Source organism: Cryptomeria japonica, chromosome 2, assembly GCF_030272615.1.
Source record: "Cryptomeria japonica chromosome 2, Sugi_1.0, whole genome shotgun sequence".
Classification (NCBI taxonomy): domain Eukaryota; kingdom Viridiplantae; phylum Streptophyta; class Pinopsida; order Cupressales; family Cupressaceae; genus Cryptomeria; species Cryptomeria japonica.
The window spans coordinates 21,657,147-21,668,495 of NC_081406.1; positions in this window are offsets into that span (position 1 = coordinate 21,657,147).

Below are 11,349 nucleotides of genomic sequence, written 5' to 3' on the forward strand. Positions count from 1 at the left end.
ACTCTATAACAAACATTTCCTTTTGGTATAAATTCATTGTTAATGCTCTTAACTTATTCCATATTTTTAGATATTCTTGCAATCATAGCCACATGTGTACTATTATTTTTAATGGTGCTTTGAACATGCATAGTACTTTCCTTAATACCTGGTGAATTATGTTGATATTCATAAATAAGAAATGCGAGTTGTTATTCTAGTCAACTTGTACTAGTATTTTTTTATGTTTCACCAAGAATTCTTAGATTCTCCTTCAAACCATGTATTTTGGTTACATCTACGCAAAGGAAAATCAATATATTTATTTTGCCTATCTATATCGATATATTAAATATGATCTTAATTCACACAAATAGTTGGTTTAATTCAATTTACTAAGATTAGGAACACTTCAAGTAAATGGAAAGATTTTTTACTGGCAAGAAGTGGGAGAGGGATGCTCACAATTACTCTTCCCATTTTGTATAGTTCTTTTGTTTGAATAATTTATGTTATCTTTTGTCTATGATAAGCTAATCATTTAAATACAACAATACAATGGGCCCCTTGAAACAATGATTAGCATTTTCATTGATCCTCTTGAGCAATTGACAAGTTTCTACATGGTCCATGCAATAACAAGATCCCCAAGTCATGACATGACATTTTAAGTGGGCCCACTTTGTATTCCAATAGATCATCAATGGAAAAAACATGAGGTGATATTGTACTTAACACCATGTAAGACATTAAATCAAAGATCTATTAGCTTGTACGAGTTAAGATAATTCCTAAGAAGAAATGTTTGTAGGTGGTTATTGGCCATTCAATGTATATGATGTATGGTGAACTAATCATTTGATGAGACGAGTTTAAATGATGATAGTTTTCCTCGATTGGATACCCATGAGTTACCCAATTTAAAAGAACTTCAAATTTGGCTTCATTCTCCAAAATGAGAAGAGAGGACTACATAGGCCAATAAACTCTAAAATATGTGTAGGCTCAATCAAGAATTTGATTTATTGTTAATGAAAGGTTAATATATTCATATGGGATTTGTAGGTAAATTTAACTCCTTAGAGTTGAGTGCCTAATGAGGTAGGGAAAAGGATAAGGAAAAATATAACATTAAGGATGCAAGTGGTCATGCCACCATTAAGGTTTTGTCCCTCCCGAGTTGAGAGAGGTAGTTGTTGTTGGTGATAGCCAATATGAGTCAAAATGGAACTTCCCACATCAAATTCAAACATGATCTTCCACACCAACATAACAATGAAATATAGTATCATGCACCAACTTCCAAAAGAGAATAAAATTCCATGAGGAGTGAGCAAACTTGTGATAGGTAGCATGTTGGTATGCGGATTTTTTTTGTCATTGTAATTAATACCCATTTGGTGTAAGCCATGATGTTGAGCATGACATTATTTCTTTCTTTTATCTAAACATTTTTTTTTAATCAAACCATAAATGTATTTAACTCATATGAATTGGTGTGAGAAGATCAACATGTAAATCCTTGATATTGTAAGGTTTTGAGCCTAAAGGATATTGTACTTTTTTTTTTCTTGAGCCTTTGATAATGGTAAATTGTTAAGTGTGCTCCTTTTGGAAATTAAGGTATTCTTCTTCTTTATACTCCTTCTTTCATTTGGCTCTCTCCTCTGCTTGGTTCTCCATTTTCTATGTTCATGATCAAGTGAGTTCATGATATGTAGGAAGGCATCCTTAAAATTGTGTTAATAAGAGTATGTGGGATCACTTTTATAGAAAGAAACTACGTGGGATAGAGATTGGCATGTCAAAGGATAAAAGTCTTCTACTAGAAGAGGAAGTAGAACATCTCAACTTGTGTGACGGCCATCTCAGAGAAAACTAGGGCTTGTGAGGAGATTGTGGTAGTAGGGGATAACAATGGGCTAGAGGATTTAGATATGATTAGGATTGGTATTAGGTAGGAATAGTAAGGTCTCACTACAATGGGTTAAAAAGTGGTAGAAGTGTCAAGTGTAGGAGGACTGGTAGGAAAATAATGGATTAGGGGAGGCTACAAAAAAGGTAGAGATTCTAGGTGGAGAATCATCAAGAGTCAATATGGGCTCCTTAGGAAAGTCTGGGATCAATCCAAATTAGTGTTGAAAATTATAGACACCTAAAATTGCCATGTCCTAATTAAATAAATATTTTTATTTATTTGATTAATTCACTCATAGTCTTCTAGTCTTTCCCTAAATTAAATAAATATTTTATTAGCCCCACTTTCTCTATTAATTAGATAGACCTTTATTTATTTAATCATTTCATTTAGCTTTTTCCCTCCATGACACTTGTCATTCATCTCTTAATTTACCTTTAACCACCTTCTTAATATTTTATCATTTTCTCCACCTACCCTTTAATCCTAGCCAACCATTTATCTTTGCACCTTTTCATCCCATCCCTCCATTTTCTAAGGTGTTCTCTATATAAGAGGATTCATTCATCCTTTTAACAACCCTAACTTACTAATGCATATGTCTAGATCATGTGATCAATCACTCTTGAGCATCTACACAACCACAATTCATTCTTTGTTGAGCTCTTGTGCACACATAAAATTGCAAAGAAACCATATCAAACAAGATCGATGGAGATAGGAAACAATGGAGATCAAACCCTACCAAGCATGCAAATGGTACAATCTTTCTATTTTGTTGATTTGCATGTTTTAGCTTCTTCATTGGCGTATGGTGGATTTTTATTGTAGAAATAGGGCTTTTATGTGGTTGCATCTTTGTTTGTTTTACAATAGCTTAACATCCCAATTTCACCGTATACAAAATTAATTATTCTTTGACTAGCTAATTAGCTAATGCAATGTTCCTTCTTAGGACATTCTTGATTTTTTCCCTAAAACAACAATTCCAACTTAAGTTGAAGAATGCAATTAATTTATAAATATTATTAAATAATAGCATTACCAATTGTAAGGCACTATTTATTCTTAACATTAAAATCTAAGATTATTCTTAACTTTTGATTTCTAATTATTACTCATTATTTGCAATCAATATTTATCTTATATATGTATTTTATATCCTAGTTCCCACTTGATTTTTAAATTTTGCAATTGTCCAATCGATACCTTCCTCAAATGTGATTTCTCTCTTTTTATATCTCCCTTAGTGGAGGGAGTCATGCCCCTTCATTTGGGTAGGGATGCCTCTCTTCATCAAGTGCAACATGAAGGTAAGGTTTGGTTATCGTTGCCTTAAGACCTATCACCTAGTCAACCCTTTTTGTAAACGAGTAATTTGGAATTATTTCTTTTTAATTTTATATCTTAGTCGGTCCTTAATGACTTATATGTTGTCGACAAGGAAAATCATTAATGTGAGTTATAATTTATTTTGTGTGAGCATTGTCTTAATGGTAGGGGCATGATATCTAAAATCTATTCTTTAATTTCTTTTCAATCCACATACACAATGCCAAAATTACTAAATATCTTGAACAATTTAGCCATGTGTCTTGTTGGGAAGTCCTTTCTATAAGATACTTGAGTGGATCAATTTGGAAAATAAGTTGAATGTGGTGGTTAAGCATGTGGAAAGGTGTAGTAGAAAAAGAGGATAAATGTTATGGGCAAGTAATAAGGTGAGTTAGTAGATGGAGCTAGGACAATTGTGTTGGTATTATGGATGACTTTGTCATGTGTTGCATTGGTTTTGTCATTGATGTCAACACTTATCTTTCTAGAGGTCTACATTGTTGATTTGGCACTCTGGTTATATTGGTTTGTTGATGAACCAACACATTGTGGTCTCGGCATGGATATTGGCTTATGCACAGTTACTGGTATATGTTTCACCAGTAGCTCAGGAAGTTGGTGATGACTTGTTATCATTTGGAGATCATTTGGTTATGTCAAAGACATGGATTGGATGTTTGCATTTGGTGTTTTGCATATTGGTCTGATCAGGTTCACATATTTGCATTAACCGACAGATAGGTCCAAGTTATGAACCAGCATAGGAAAACATGTTCCAGATCTATACGACACGATTTGGAAATGATTTATTGATTGGATAGTGTGTAAATGTATTGAGGCCGACATATTGTATTGCACCAAGACTTATTTTGAAATTAATTTAAATGTAATATCTTTTGGGAGCCGACCTAATGATTAGGTCTTAGGTTTTGTATAAATAATTGTAAGATCTTATTTGGAAGAAGTGTGTGTGAGTGTGTGCGTATATTGAAGATCACTGTGAAGAGCAAAAACAAGCTGATCCTTGTGCGAATCATGCGGATATCATCTAAAGGTTGAAGGAAGGTTGTTAAAGGTTATGAAGTTGTTTGGTCCTCATGTGTAGAGCTTAAACCGGTGCTAAATCTAGCATTGAAGATGCTAAATTGAAGTAGTACATTGATTATTGGATTTAACCATTCAATTGTGTAGTCAGTGTGACTCCTAATTTTGTGATTGAGCAGTGAGTTCTAGGCGATTGGCCTTTCTGCATGTGCAGACCCCATTATTGTATTCACTTACTATCTGCAGTAGTATCATCTGATTGTGGATAAGGTTTCCCACCGTGGTTTTTCCCCTTACAGGGTTTCCACATCAAAATCTCTGTGTCATGTGTTGTGGATGTTGTTTCTCTTTCTATTTCATGCATTAAGTTGTACCGATAATACTATAACTGTTAATCTATTTTACCGGCACTGAGTTTTAAGTTGGAATAATTTATTTTGGGTTATAATTTATTGGCAACTGATTCACGCCCCCCCCTCTCTCAGTTGTCCTTCCCAGTTCCTAACAAATTGGAGGATATTAGGATTACAAGTAAAGTGAACATGAATGGGTTAACACTCTATGGTTGGGTCTTGATCAAGCATGGGGTGAGAAAGATGATTAGGTCAAGGGAGATTAAGATATTTTAATTTTTTGAGTCAAAATATACGCTTACCTCTATAAACTTAAACATTTAAATATTTCTAAATCAATTTTCTAGTATGAAGCTTTTTGTTAATAGATTTAAGTTATATGAGTGTATTGCTTATTACCTTTGATTTTTTTTTTTTAATATTTATTTCTTCAACAAAAAAAGTATCAAGGTTTTCATATTAAAAAAGCATATATAATTAATTATATCATTTAGTTTTTTGCAAAAAAATATGAAGACATTTGATTGCTAGAAGATTAAGTGAAATACATGAATCCTATATATACCCACTTCATTCCACCACCACCAATTAAATTGACTTAAAGACAAATTAAAATGACCTCAACTCTAAATCTAGAACTTTATTGCATTTTATTTTCCCTAATTTAAATAATGTATCCTTCATGATTTTGCCATGGATTAAATCAAACAATCTCATGTGTACAAAAATGTAATGATAATTAATGATTTGTAAGACGTCATTTAATTTAATGGCTTTTGTGCTTGATGTTGACTTCTCTAACATGGAAATAGCATGGTAAACAATGACTACATGTAGCTATAACTATGTTTACTCCATAGTGTCTTTTTAAGAATATCAATACATGAAAAGTGATTTGGAATAATTGTATTTTATTTTAAATAAAGAGTATTTTTTGTGTATTTGGAAGAAGTGATAACTTGTGATCTATTTTTCTTCCATAAGTCCATGTAAATATGTATTGAAGGTGATGAAGCTAAGATCACTGATACACTTCATTAGACTTTGAAATAGTTACAAATTTGAGATTTACAAACACAAGGTTTACATATCAACTTTTTGAAACCTATATTATATATACATGGAAGTTGCTTCTTTGGTGTAATTGTAGAAATTAAGAAAAAAAAATGATAACATTCAAGAAATATTGTTGATGGCCATCAATGTTATTATTAAAACTGAATTATATCATCTTAAAATAAAACTAGTACATAAAGAACTTCATACATTTTTTTAAAAAAATCTTAAAATACTTACAAATATTTTTATTACTTATTATAAATATTTAACCTTTAATATAAACTGATCTCATATTTATTATGTAAAAAAATTAAACAATTACAGAAAAAAAACATCACCCTTGAAATCTCTTCATAATCATATCAAGATTGAAATATAAATGAATTACATCAAAAACAAAATATAAGATTGAAAGATTGAAAAATTGTTTCAAATATTGCGACCTGATATCAAGGACATTCACATCTGTTGTTGCTCTCCATACAGAAATTGTGTGGATATGAAGCTCACGGAAGTGAAAGTGGGCCGACTAGAAGACGTGTGCGAGTGGTAAGGAATCAAAAACTCTTTTCACCCGCACTGTGTTTCCAGTTCCGTGAAACATGGTCCTTTCCTTCCTTCTCTGCATAAAGTTAAAAGCTCTACTGTTAAGGATGATAAATAAGTATGTTGTTCTTTTTGGGGAGGAATTAGGTATTTAGTTTTGACATCAATAATACGTGTAAGTAAATATGATGTGATTTGTTTTTTCTTTAAATTTTACATAGGATTATGGTCTTTTTAGGTTGAGTTTGTTGATTTAGTTCATTTTTACATATGTAAATATGTTATGTAATTTTTGGATTCAATCATGTTAATTGTACATTTCTACTATCAAGATCATTGGATTCTTTGTATTTTATTAGTCTGCAACAAATTGTGGTATTTAAAAAATGTCTTGTTGAAGTTGTCAAATTGTTTGGGACAATTTTTCTAGGTCAACCTTCTAGAGAGACAAACTTTACAATTGTGTTGATTCAAATTTTCATCACTATCTTACACAATGAGTCAACTTGAGGGAAGAATGGTGGGCAAGACATGCAGCTCTATCAAATTTGAGGTCAAATTTAGGGATGGCATTGAAGGATGATGTGTGATTACATGGATGTTAGCAATCGAGAGATGGGAATTTATAGGCAAACTATTATGTAGGAGTGAAGATATTGGCATAAGTTGTCATGATAATAGCAGATAGGAATTCAATGTGTGGATATTTGAAGCAAACTTCCTCTTTACCCAATGCCAACCCCAAGAGCGTATCCCCTATGTCTAACATTTGGCATCACTTTGCCCTTCAAAATCTCCCTCAACTCTAACTACAACATTTAATTCACTTCACTTTACTTTCTACCTCTAAATCTTTTCATTTTTTAGGTACTTTATTTTTTGCAACAAATCAGTCGCTTACTCCATTGTTGATGTGTAGTGTTGATGAGTGTTTTGACACACCCACCAACAATCAGGTAGAATATGAAATGTATACCACCTCTCCTGAAAAGCAACCAATCTTGAAAGACTAATTACTCCAAGGTCTCTATAGTCGGATCATGATAGTGTTGTGTCACTCAGTGGCTGATGCAATTGTACCTATCAAGGGGCCTGTTGATTGAAACAAAACAAACAAAATCCTTTATTTTTTGTTATTTTCCCGATTTTAATTTCAATCCAAAAAAATGTCAAAAGATAGATTAGGGTAACAAGAGATAATAACTAAACCAATACTAAACAACTTAGTGTACTACAAAGTCAATGGATCATAACAAGGTATTATGAATAACATTTAATCAACATTCAAAAGGGATGTTCCAACAAATATGTGAAGTCATACAACCCACACATGAATAGAAACAACAATCACAAGATCAGATAATCACTCTACTATTTTATCCTCATACACTATTAACATGCACAATATGATTCATAAAACAATAAAGCTTGGAATAACAAGTCGCTGATTCAAATGAAAGAAGATACTAGACTATGAAAAATAGAAACCCATAGAACACGTATTGTAGATGAGGCAATCCACAAACTACTTTTGTATTAATCTTTGTAAAATGACTAACAATACTTCAAGAGTTCATGAGAAATAAATTGCATAAAACTAAAATATCTAGCTAAATGGACTTGAATCATCAATTCATGAACCCATTAATGGCCCAAATTCTATAATTTTTATAGAGTTTTACCCTACATTCTAGGAAGGCATCATGCCTATAAACTAGGATTACAAAAAGGGGGGAGTTGCAGTCAACACACAAGTCACTGCCTATGAACTCCAGTTAAGTGCTACTAAACTGGTACTCAAGGTTCACTTCCAAAACAATGCTCCAACGACAAGAAGTTTGAATCATGCAAAAGGAATGCTCAAAAAGAAAGTATTAAATACAACTCCAGTTAACAACTCAATAGTGGTGGCAGTGATGGTGATCAATCATGCATTTTCTTTTCACAACTATTTGTTTTTCTTTTTATTCTTCTTGTACTTTTGATAGTTGGTGAGGAGGTATTTATTCGAAGCAGCGAGAGGGTTAGCAATGTATTGGATTCTAAATTTAGATTCTTTAAGTATCTCCTTTGCATTAAATCTAACCAACTGACCATATCATCCATCATTGACTTCTGCACCTTGGCATTGAAACACTACATACATATATCTATGCATTGTTTCAACTATGAATTCTGTAGTGGGGTAAGTGCACAAAGATGGTGGTGAAAAAGGGGGGTATAAGTCGACACTTTTTTTCTGAAATTAGGTGAACCTGAACTTGGAGGCAAATTTGAAAGTCATCCACTCAAGATATGAAGATAATCAAAGAACAATATTGTAGTACTCTGAATCTAGTTTTCAAACTACTAAACTTTTTTCAAAATTGGATAAGATTAAGGGGGTCAAATCCTTCGCGCACGAAAAATAGACCCTGATTTTTTCTGAAAAAACATAACATAGCGTCTAACGTGCACATCAAAAAATTCATAGTTAGATTTAGTATTTTGACAAATCCTTTGGCAGAAAGATAGTTAAGAGTGAGCACTAGAAGATGTGTATTATTTTATAATTTTTGTTAAGTATTTTTTTTTATGATTTTTCCAATCAAGAACATCTTGAAAATTAGGTACCTATTCATACGCAAAGCATAAGTTGCTCTAAACAAATCGAAAATACAATTTTTTTTTAAATTGTAAAGAATCAAGTGCACTACAATAAAATATAAAGTTTTTAAAATTTGGATAAGCATATCAAAAGTTATTTAAAAAATGGTGCACCTATGTCTATGAGAACTATGGAGACACTGGTAAAAGAAATTCAATAATAATATGTTATTATTGTTCAAATTTTTTAAAAATTATATGGTTAGAAAGCTCAGAAGATGGATGAAAATATGGTGGCAATTTTAGAAATACCCACTTGATGAAGTGTAAACCTGATGATGACAAAGTCAAGAAACCAAGTTGATAAAATAAAACACGTCAAAAGGAGGGAAATGGAGGGAAATCAAACTTTCAAACCATAGCTATGTCATCCAGGCCTATTTCCAAGTCTAAATAGTCAAAAGCGTGTACGGGATACCTATGGCATAAAAAGCGCTTACGTGCTACGTTTGTTTAAATTTTAGGAGTGTATAATATGATATTGTATATATAATTTATGTTTATATACTTATAATATATAATTATATATATATATATATATATATATATATATATATATGTATGTATGTATGTATGTATATATATATGTAGACACCTAAAAATGGTCAACACTTGCGGAATCATACTTTAACATTTGCGCATTGCCTCATTTTAGGTTTTTGCATCGCATTAACATTTCTCCTATGTCATGCACTTGGTCTTTATCATTTGTGAGCATCGATTCCTTCTTCTGCATTCTTCATTTGTCTCTCTTTCGAATTTGGTCTTGTCGATAACAATCTTTAATCATGATTTTGGTCGATCTTGTCAATCTCTTATCAACTTGTCAATCTCGTCGTTTTACGATCGATTTGTCATCGATCCTTGTCCTCTTCAATCATGTCAATTTGGATCAATTCGTCATTGTTCCTCATCAATTGGCGCATTTATCAATCAAATCACTTATCAGTATGAATCATTTATCAATCCAAAATCATGATTGAATCGACATCAAGCCAATTTTACATCAAAACCTAATTGTCATTCTCATTGCTAATTCGTCTTCTAGGGTTTTATGATTTAATCATTTAACCATGTGTGTCATTTCTTCCTTTAGGATTAATAAATTGTTTATTTATCCTAAGTCTTCTCATTACAATTAAATGTTCATTTAATTGGCTAATTATTCCTCTTTGTGAATTAATTAATAAATGACAAATTATTAATTAATTTACCTAATTTCTAATTTCATTATTACCTAATTCCTAATTTCATCATTTCTAATTCTTAATTTCCTAATTCCTAATTTCCACCTATTTTCTAATTTCCTAATTTTAATTTCCACCTAATTAACTTGTCTTTAGTGCTCCCTATTTTTGTGTTTCATGCGTCATACTCTTGGCATAGCAAGATGTCATAAGGTTCTAGTCCTCTAAGCTTTGCATTGGCAATATGTCATAATTCATGACATAGAAGGTGTCATAACCTTCTTCTTTCCACTCAATTGTGCCATTTTTGAAATTAATTGCTTCCAATATCCATTTCATGCTAATTTGTCTTTTCTCCAATTTTTCTATAAATTGGATGATCTTCATCAATCAAGGCTAATTGGTAATCACTTTTGCAATCACATAATCACAGAATCAGATAATGAGAAATAATCACTTCTTCTAGTATTCTTGTGCCAATATCAATCTTGCTTTCACATTAAGTTTGTGCATTTGAAGGTGAGATCTACAACAAAACTATTTGGAGAAGAAAGAAGGACAATGGAGCTGCATGAAGAAGCATTCAAATCTACCATTGGTTTGCATATGTCTTTAATTTTGAATGTTTTGATTTCATGTCTCTATTGAATGTGTCTTAGGATAGACTCATTACATTCTAGTTTTTGTGATTGAGCTAATGATTAATATTTTGACTTGTTTGTGATGATTTCCTATTTCCTATGCTACATTAATTGGTGAACCCAACATGAACACAAACCATCTAACCTCTTTATGGTGTTTTTGAGTGCTTTCAAGTTGATTTGCTGGCCAAAAAACCCAAAAATAGGGTCGTGCAAGGTTTTCTGGAGACTTTTGCGCCTGTATGAAGCAACTTGCGCCTATGTTATGCATTCTGTGCTTGTGTTGAAGACATTCTGCGCTTGTGTCATGCATTCTGCGCCTGTGTCCTGAGTTCTGCGCCTGTGTAAAGTCCAGAACAGAGGTAATAATGCAGTGTTTTATTTGAAATTTGTTTAGTTTTTGCATTCTGTTTTCTGTGTTTTGGTTTTTGGTACTAGTTATCTGTGCAGAATCTTGGCATATGCATGGCAAAGACAACAAATCAAATTACTAACATGTTTTATGCAGAATCGATAGTCAAAGACAACAAATCAAACTTCTAACTTGGGTTTTGCAGGTTGCCTTGGAGAAACAACTAAACTTGGTGTTTGTTTTTAAAGTTTTAGGCACCTAGTGATTTTTAAATAGGTTGGAATGAACA